Consider the following 8605-nt stretch of genomic DNA (forward strand, 5'->3'; position numbering starts at 1 on the left):
AGTGTATAATGGCAAAACATTTTTAAAAATCAGTTATTGAATAAAAAATACAGTCTTTTAGGTAGGGGGTCTGCATATGTACACATACTGTGATGTGTTTATTGTTTTATAATTATTATGAAGATGATTTATGAGGATCTAAGGGAGACAATTTTAGCTAAAAGAAGGGTGTCAGCTAGTTAATAGAGTTCTATGGGAACCTGCCACTAGCCACTATATATGTGAAAAATGTGGTGACAGGTTCCCTTTAACTAATATTTCTGCAGCTTCTAAGCTTTTTTGGGAGGTACACCAGGAGATACAGTGGTGGCCAAAAGTATTGGCACCCATGCAATTCTGTCAGATAATATTCATTTTCTTCCAGAAAATATTTGCAATCACAAATTCCTTGGTATTAATATCTTCATTTATTTTTCTTGCAATGAAAAAACACAAAAGAGAATGAAAAAAGTCAAATCATTGATCATTTTACACAAAACTCCAAAAATGGTCTGGACAAAAATATTGGCACCCTCAGCCTAATACTTGGTAGCACAACCTTTAGACAAAATAACTGCGAACAACCGCTTCCGGTAACCATCAATGAGTTTCTTACAATGCTCTGCTGGAATTTTAGACCATTCTTCTTTGGCAAACTGCTCCAGGTCCCTGAGATTTGAAGGTGTCTTCTGCAAACTGCCATTGTGAGATCTCTCCACAGGTCTTCTATGGGATTCAGGTCTGGACTCATTGCTGGCCACTTTAAAAGTCTCCAGTGCTTTCTCTCAAACCATTTTCTACCCTGTTTCTTCGAAAATAAGACCGTGTCTTATGTTAATTTTTGCTCCTAAAGAGGCACTAGGTCATATTTTCAGGGGACGTCTTATTTTTCCATGAACAAGAATTTACATTTATCATCAAACAAAAAAATCAGCTTTTCTACCATCATTGTAACTCTGAATTTCATGCTGTATTACTTGTGACTCCATTTCTATTAGAATCATTGGCCCCAATCTCTCATGTTTAGTAAAAGTACTTTCAATAAATGACCCTTCTTATCCTGGTGGCTGCTGGTATCACATTTGCAGCACAACATTCAGTGATTTAATTCCATGAATTCTTTCCAATGTCTCAACCTTCTGCAGCATGTAAAAGATTTACTAATACTAAATGTATGGCGTGGGAGGATCTGCTGCAGTGACTGCCGCTAGGTCTTATTTTTTGGGGAGACCTTATATTTCTAAGCCTTAACAAAATTGTACTAGGTCTTATTTTCGGGGGATGTCTTATTTTAGGGGAAACAGGGTAGTGCTGGAAGACCCATGACCTCCAATGGAGACCCAGCTTTCTCATACTGGGCCCTAAATTATACTGCAAAATTTGTTGGTAGTCTTCAGACTTAATAATGCCATGCACACGGTCAAGCAGTCCAGTGCCAGAGGCAGCAAAGCAACCCCAAAACATTAGGGAACCATCACCATGTTTGACTGTAAGGATCATGTTCTTTTCTTTGAAGGCCTTTTTTTTCCTGTAAACTCTATGTTTATGCCTTTTCCCAAAAAGCTCTACTTTTGTCTCATCTGACCAGAGAACATTCTAACAAAACGTTTTAGGCTTTCTCAGGTAAGTTTTGGCAAACTCCAGCCTCGCTTTTTTATGTTTCTTTGTTAGAAGTGATGTCTTCCTGGGTTTCCTAGCATACAGTCCCTTTTCATTCAGAAACCTGACGGATATTACCCTCGGACTGCAGTGCAGCTTGAACTTGTTTGGATGTTAGTCGAGGTTCTTTATCCACCATCCGCACAATCTTTGAAATCTCTCAATTTTTTTTTTCCATTCCCAGGGACAGGGACAGGGTCGGACTGGGCTACCTACGGCCCACAGATGAAAATAATTCTGGGACCCACCCTACTACTACATAGAAATACGACCTATCTCAAGGAAATCAACCATTTGATTTGATGCAATATGAGCCAAACATACAGTGAGAATGCTGTAGCTACACTGATGCAGAAAAATATCTTGTTAAATCCCTGAACTGAGTGGTTATAAAATTATGATAATGAAGCTGTCTCTCCTGTGGATGGCATAGTGCTTCACCTCCACTGTCCCAGAGAACGCTGTATTCACTGTGTTGTCCCTGGCAGGCAGAAGTAATGAATCGCTGCAATCCCCCAGCTGCTTTGTATGAGTCATCCAGTCAGACTTGGATTACTGATAAAGCACTACACATGATAAGAGCTATCTCACGCTATAAGGCTAGTCAGTGACAACAGGAATAATCGGAAAGAGGCAGAAGTTTGATCTCTTACCTGACAAAATGGACTTTATGTCCAGATGTGCCATGACTTACAGCTGCAGAATTTTTCAACAGATGTTTTCAGATTCTGGCAGCAAATCTCCACACTGTGCAACTTAACATACCACAGTCACTTACAGTATATATAATGTCACCAGGCTAACAGAAATGTCCCACACTGTGATCCTAGATAATATTTATCGCCATAACCAAATTGACCACATTGCCCTCTCCATTATCAAACATACCCCCATAGTAAAAGCAATTACATTGCGACCCTGAATTTATTATTACTATATAGCCTTAAATAAATGATACTGTTCCCATAATAAATTGAAATGTGGTGCCCTCCAATCTCCTATTTATTAATTTATACATAATTTCCTGACATTTTTTGATTCTATTATTACATAGAGCCCCCCAAATTATTAAAGGTATCTTGACAAAAATTACCCCACACAGGAGCGGACTTCAGCAATGAGTACATGTAAGGGGTGGGGATTACGCACTATACAAGGTAATGAAGCTCGTTTACCACGACACTCCCTGCTGACAGGTTCCCTTTAACTCCTTAACACTCACTGACGGATATTTCAGCCAGTAAGCTGTTAAGGATTTATGAAGAGGGCTCACAGGGTAAGCCTCCTTCATACAGACATGGGGTTTGCTGCATATTGCAGCAAACAACCATCGCTATCAATGTTAAACCCCTTGATTGCCGCCGGCATCTTTGCATGGGCGCGCCATCTTGGTTGAGATCGCCGCTCCCCCTGACGTCAAAAGGGAGTGGCGATCGATTGACGAGGCTGTATGGTTTCATCCTATGCAAAAATGCCATATACTTCAATACAGTAAATACAAAACGAACCTACCCTAGAGGGTATAAAAATAGTAATTAGAAAAAATAATAATTAAAAATTCTTATTCCCCCCCCCCTTTAAAAAGAACTGATACAAAATTAAATAAACAGTAACAATCACAAGCATGTTAGGTATCGCCGTGTACCAAAATGCCTGATCTATCAAAATATAAGATGGTTATTGCCAACGGTGAACCCCATAGCAGAAAATAGCGCCCAAATATCAGAAACGCCATTTTACATGACATAAAAAATTTAAGAAAAGTGATCAAAAGGTCGCACAATCCCCAAAATGGTAGCAATGAAAACACCTGATCTCACAAATGACACCTAAATCAACTCTGTACACCAAAGTAAGAAAAAGTTAATAGCATCAGAAAATGACGAAACAAATGTTTTTTTTTTGAAAATGTATTAAAACAAAATAAATCCCATATTTACTTGGCATCACTGTGATTGTACCAAACCAAAGAACAAAGCAGAGGTGTTATTTGGAGCGCACAGTTAAAGTCGTAAAAGCTAAGCCCACAAGAAAGTGACGTAAATGCGGTTTTTTTTTTTGCCAATTTCACCACATTTGGATTTTTTTCCCAACTTCCCTGTAAATGGCATTGAATAATAAATAACGTCTCTGATAAGTAAAATTTGTTATGCAGAAAATGAGCCCTCGCACACCTCTGTACACAGATTTTTGAAGGTGGGAAGCAAAAAAAAATGAATGGGGTTAATTGTTTTATTTACATAAACTGCCCCTTACATTTTATTTATTGTCCACACCCCTTTGCAATGTATATACTGTGCCCCCTTCCTCACAGTATTTTTAATCCTGGGCACCCTCTTCCTTCAGTATTTTCTATACTGCCCCCCTGTTTGTTACTTACTACCCCATCCCAGCTCCCCATGTATTTCCATACTGCCCCTCTGCATCTCTTCCCACAAGTATTTTCCTTTCTGGACTAATCCCTTCCTCTCCCAGTTATGCTCCCCCACTTGCATTTTCCATCCTGCACCCTTTGCATTTTCTATACTGCCCCCCATGGTCCCCTGTTTTTTCCAGTTTTCCATACTGCCCCCCCCCCCCGTCTCCATGTATTTTTGATACTGCATCCCTTTACTTCCCGCCTGTATTACCTTACTGGAATAATACTGTAATAATCCACCTCCTGTCCCCTGCATGTTTAGTACTCCCCATTTACCCTTTGCATCTTCAATCCTGCATTTTTTTTATACTTGGCACCCCTAAGCCCCCCGTTTTCTGCCACCTCTTCCCCCTCCCGTGGTCCTTCTGTATTTCACATGCTGGACCCTCCCCTGTCCCCCTCCCATCTGTACTTGTCATACTGGGCCCCCTCACACTGCATTTTGTATCCTGCCCTTCCCCCTTGCATTTTCTATACAGGAGGTCTCCCACTCTCGGTCCCCAGGATTTTGTAAACTGCCCCCTTCACTTCAGCATTCAAATAAAAAAACAGTAACATACTCACCTATCGCTGACACATCCTCGTTCTCATCCTCTTGCTGCTGCTGCAGCTGCCCGGGCTGAATGGCAAGGGATGCGCGGCGGCGTGATGACGGTTACTTTCCGCGCAGAGTTCTATTACAATCGCCAGAAGGGGCCTCCTATGGATAGGAACAGAGGCCGAGGACATGGTGGCAGTTGTCGGGGCCCTCCGGGGATTCATTGGTCCACCGGTGGGCCAGTCCAACGCCGTTTAGGGAGGTTTTTGGAGATGGACTTGTAGCCCTGAGATTGCTAATGCTTCCTCACAATTTTGATTCTCAAGTCCTCAGACAGTTCTTTGGTCTTCTTTCTTTTCTCCATGCTCAATGTGGTACACACAGGGACACAGGACGGAGGTTGAGTCAACTTTAATCCATTTCAACTGACTGCAAGTGTGATTTAGTTATTGCCACCACCTGTTAGGTGCCACAGGTAAGTTACAGGTGCTGTTAATTACACAAATTAGAGAAGCATCACATGATTTTTCAAACAGTGCCAATACTTTTGTCCACCCCCTTTTTATGTTTGGTGTGGAATTATATCCAATTTGGCTTTTTGACAATTCCTTTGTGATTTTCCATTGAAGACAAATTAAATGAAGATAATAATACCAAGGAATTTCTGATTGCATTCATTTTTTGGAAAAAAACTGAGGATTAACTGACAGAATTGCAGGGGTGCCAATACTTTTGGCCACCACTGTACAAGTTCGCTCTCCTGGAAGCCAATAGAAAAAGTAAGAAAATCCAAACGAGAAGACTATAAAATACACTAATGAAGAGGGAGACAAATATGATTTTTGTATTAAAAACTAGACAGCCATAAGGTATACATTTCTAAGTTCATGCTATTATTGACAATATGATCAAGTCTAGCAATTGGTATTTTTTTTATAATGGTATTTTTTCACTCCTATGTAATGGTTGGTAATAATACATGTTGTGACATTTTTTTAGTGGAATTCTGCACTTGTATTTCAGAAGAATAGAAACATTTGCTATAGTTAATAAAGAATATGTCTGTGAATTTTGAATACATAATGATACATTGCAGCAGAGGAATGTATGTAGAATAGATGGATTCTTCTGCAAAATAATGTAGGAATCTTCTGATGTCTTTGAGTTGTAAGCCCAAACCTTTGAGCTATTTGAATCTAAATGGCTTATCTTTATTTACAAGAAAGCGTTAGTACTTGCCTCTTGTAACAACATTTAATGTGTTTTTGTAAGTTTTTATGGTCTCTTGTGACAAGCTACACGTAGAAACAGGAGGCGGTGCAGATTAATCCCGTAACTGTAGTCACGTGATGGTGAAGTCAAACACCCTTGTGTGGGTGGGTTGTTTTAAAAGAGTGTAGATATCACTTGTTTGTAGACCATGATTTAGCTGTAAAGCGAAACAAGTAGGTCATACTAACCTGGAACCGCACCTACGGCTTCTATGTACACCGCTATGTAATACAAGCGGTCCTCTACTTAAGGACACTCGACTTACAGACAACCTCTAATTACAAACGGACCTCTCTGCCCACTGTGACCTCTGGTGAAGTATCTGGATGCTTTTGCCTAGCCCCAGGCCGCAATGATCAGCTAAGGTGTCTGTTATGAAGCTTTATTGATAATCCTTACAGCAAAAAATTTTTAAAATCCAATTGTCACCAGGACAAAAAAAGTTTTTGTCTGGAGCTACAATTATAAAATATACAGTTCCGACTTGCATACAAATTCAACTTATGTACAAGCCCAAGGAACCTATCTTGTATGTAACCCAGGAACTGTCTGTATGCATTTACCTCAATAAAGGATTCAAGTGACATTATCTCGTGAGTCCTGGAAAAACCTCATTTTCAATGATATTGTGCCTGAAGTCCTTGGTGCTGTTTTCTTTGCATAGAGTGGAGAGGGGAGGTGAGCTGGACTTTTTTCTTTGGGCAGACCTACCCATTTTGCACATGAAGTTGGTCCTTTAAGGAGGTGATCTAATCATGGGGGGCTACATAAAGTATAACGGGAAAAAAAAATCACACACTGAAAAAAACATAGTAATTTACGGAGGGAGTATTCTCAAAGGTGTGGTCTTCTGGAGAGGTTTCACTGTATGTCTATATATCTCTCTGTCTACAGTATATATAGTTGTCCATGTACCAATATTTTGTGCCTGCAGCAAAGAAGACTTCTATAGAGGCTTTTAGGCTAAGAAAATTCCATTTCTAGGATCAGGTGAGCTTGTGGCCTCATCATTGTATTGTTGCCTCCAATGCCAAGTGCCCCGGGTTCATATACCATTACCATCCCGTAATACTTCTAGGCATTTCAGAACAAAGATGAGGCTAACATAGTGCAGCAAAGCAATTGTTCGCAAACTTTCTCTTTGCCGTCAGCCAATCCCTATTAAGAGGTTAAACAAGGCATGGGTTTTATATGTAATTATATATAGATTTTGTATTTACAAACCAAGATGGATTTATAGACACGTTAAAATGATAGATACTCCAAATAAATAAAAAGAAATTGCAGTTCTCCAGTTAAGGGAAATCTTCCATGAAAATCAAACATGGATAAACCAGGGGCACTTACGCATAGATCCAGGCAACATGACTGTAGTAATCTTTCTATATTTGTTATCCATGCTCTCCTTCTAAAATCAGCTTCTAACATGAGAGGCTCTGGTGGGTGTTTCCAGAGCCCCTAAGTGATGTCTTTTAACAGGTTGTTACAATGAGCAGAACATGTCTGCCCTCCCCCATGCTCTCTTCCTCCTCCCTCTGCCTGTGAAATCTAGCAGCAACATGAAGTGCAGGGGGAGGGGAGACCTGCTCTTCTCAGTGTAAAAGTCAGTGAAAAGCTATCACTGAGAGGCTCTGGAAACACCCCCAGAGCCCCTCAGTCTAATTAGCATATTTATATTTATTGAAAGTTGATTTTAGAAGGAAGGAGGCCAGGGATAACATATATAAGAAGATTACCATAGTCACAGTGCCTGGATCTATGAGTAAGTGTCCCTGGTTTATCATGATGGATTTTAATGAAACCTGAAATGTTGCATGAAAAAGTTCCATGGTAAAACTGAAAGTTAGCATATATGTGGTTTAAAGCAGTGGCCCCCAACTTTTTTTGCCCAGGAAACGGCTGTGAGCATACATTTTTTCCAGTAGCCAGTTTTCTGGTAGCATTGTCTCATAGCCAAAAATGTATGCATGTGCCACCATAAATCCCTGTGTGGCCAGCTTATATGGTCCCATTTCCTGAACCCCCCCCCCCACTTATATTGTCCTCTTTTCTGTATAGCAAAGCCTCCCCTACTTCCACTGTCCCCTTTCCTGTAGCTGCCCCCCTTCCTGTAGCATGCCCCCCTTCCAATCTCCCCTCTCCTGTAGCGTGCCCCCCTTCCAATGTTCCTTCTCCTGTAGCATGCCCCCCTTCCAATGTCTCTTCTTCTGTAGCATACCTTCCCCTTTCCTCTAAATGCTACAGGGCATTGGTAGCAAAACCCTTAACTACAGCATACTCACCTTCTCCATTCCCCTGCAGCAGTCTTCTCTTCCTTCACTTCTCTTTTACATTTTATTCATTAATGTATGGCTCTACTGCCAGTGTGCGTTAACACGGAAATGAAGTATTGGAAGAGAGGACTGCTGTGGGGAAAAGGGGAAGGTGAGTATTGTATTTTTTTTTACAGAGTTTTTTACAGAGTTACAGAGATAGAAATAAATGTAGCCGGTGACTTATCACATGTGAAAAGTCGCCGGCTACAGTGAGTGTGCAGGCGCTGGGACAGTAACGCTCCACACCGGCCCACTATCGGCTGTCCACGACCCCCATTCATGCCCCTCTTTGCCCCACTGGTGTGAGGGGGGTTAAGAGGGTAAATAATCGCAAATGCTAGCAATAAGCTAGCATTTGCAATTATTTCAGGGCTTCTAGGTCACTGACATGGCACAGAGGCCCTGGGAAATATGCCCCTATAA

This window comes from Engystomops pustulosus, chromosome 3 (assembly GCF_040894005.1).
Source record: "Engystomops pustulosus chromosome 3, aEngPut4.maternal, whole genome shotgun sequence".
Taxonomy (NCBI): domain Eukaryota; kingdom Metazoa; phylum Chordata; class Amphibia; order Anura; family Leptodactylidae; genus Engystomops; species Engystomops pustulosus.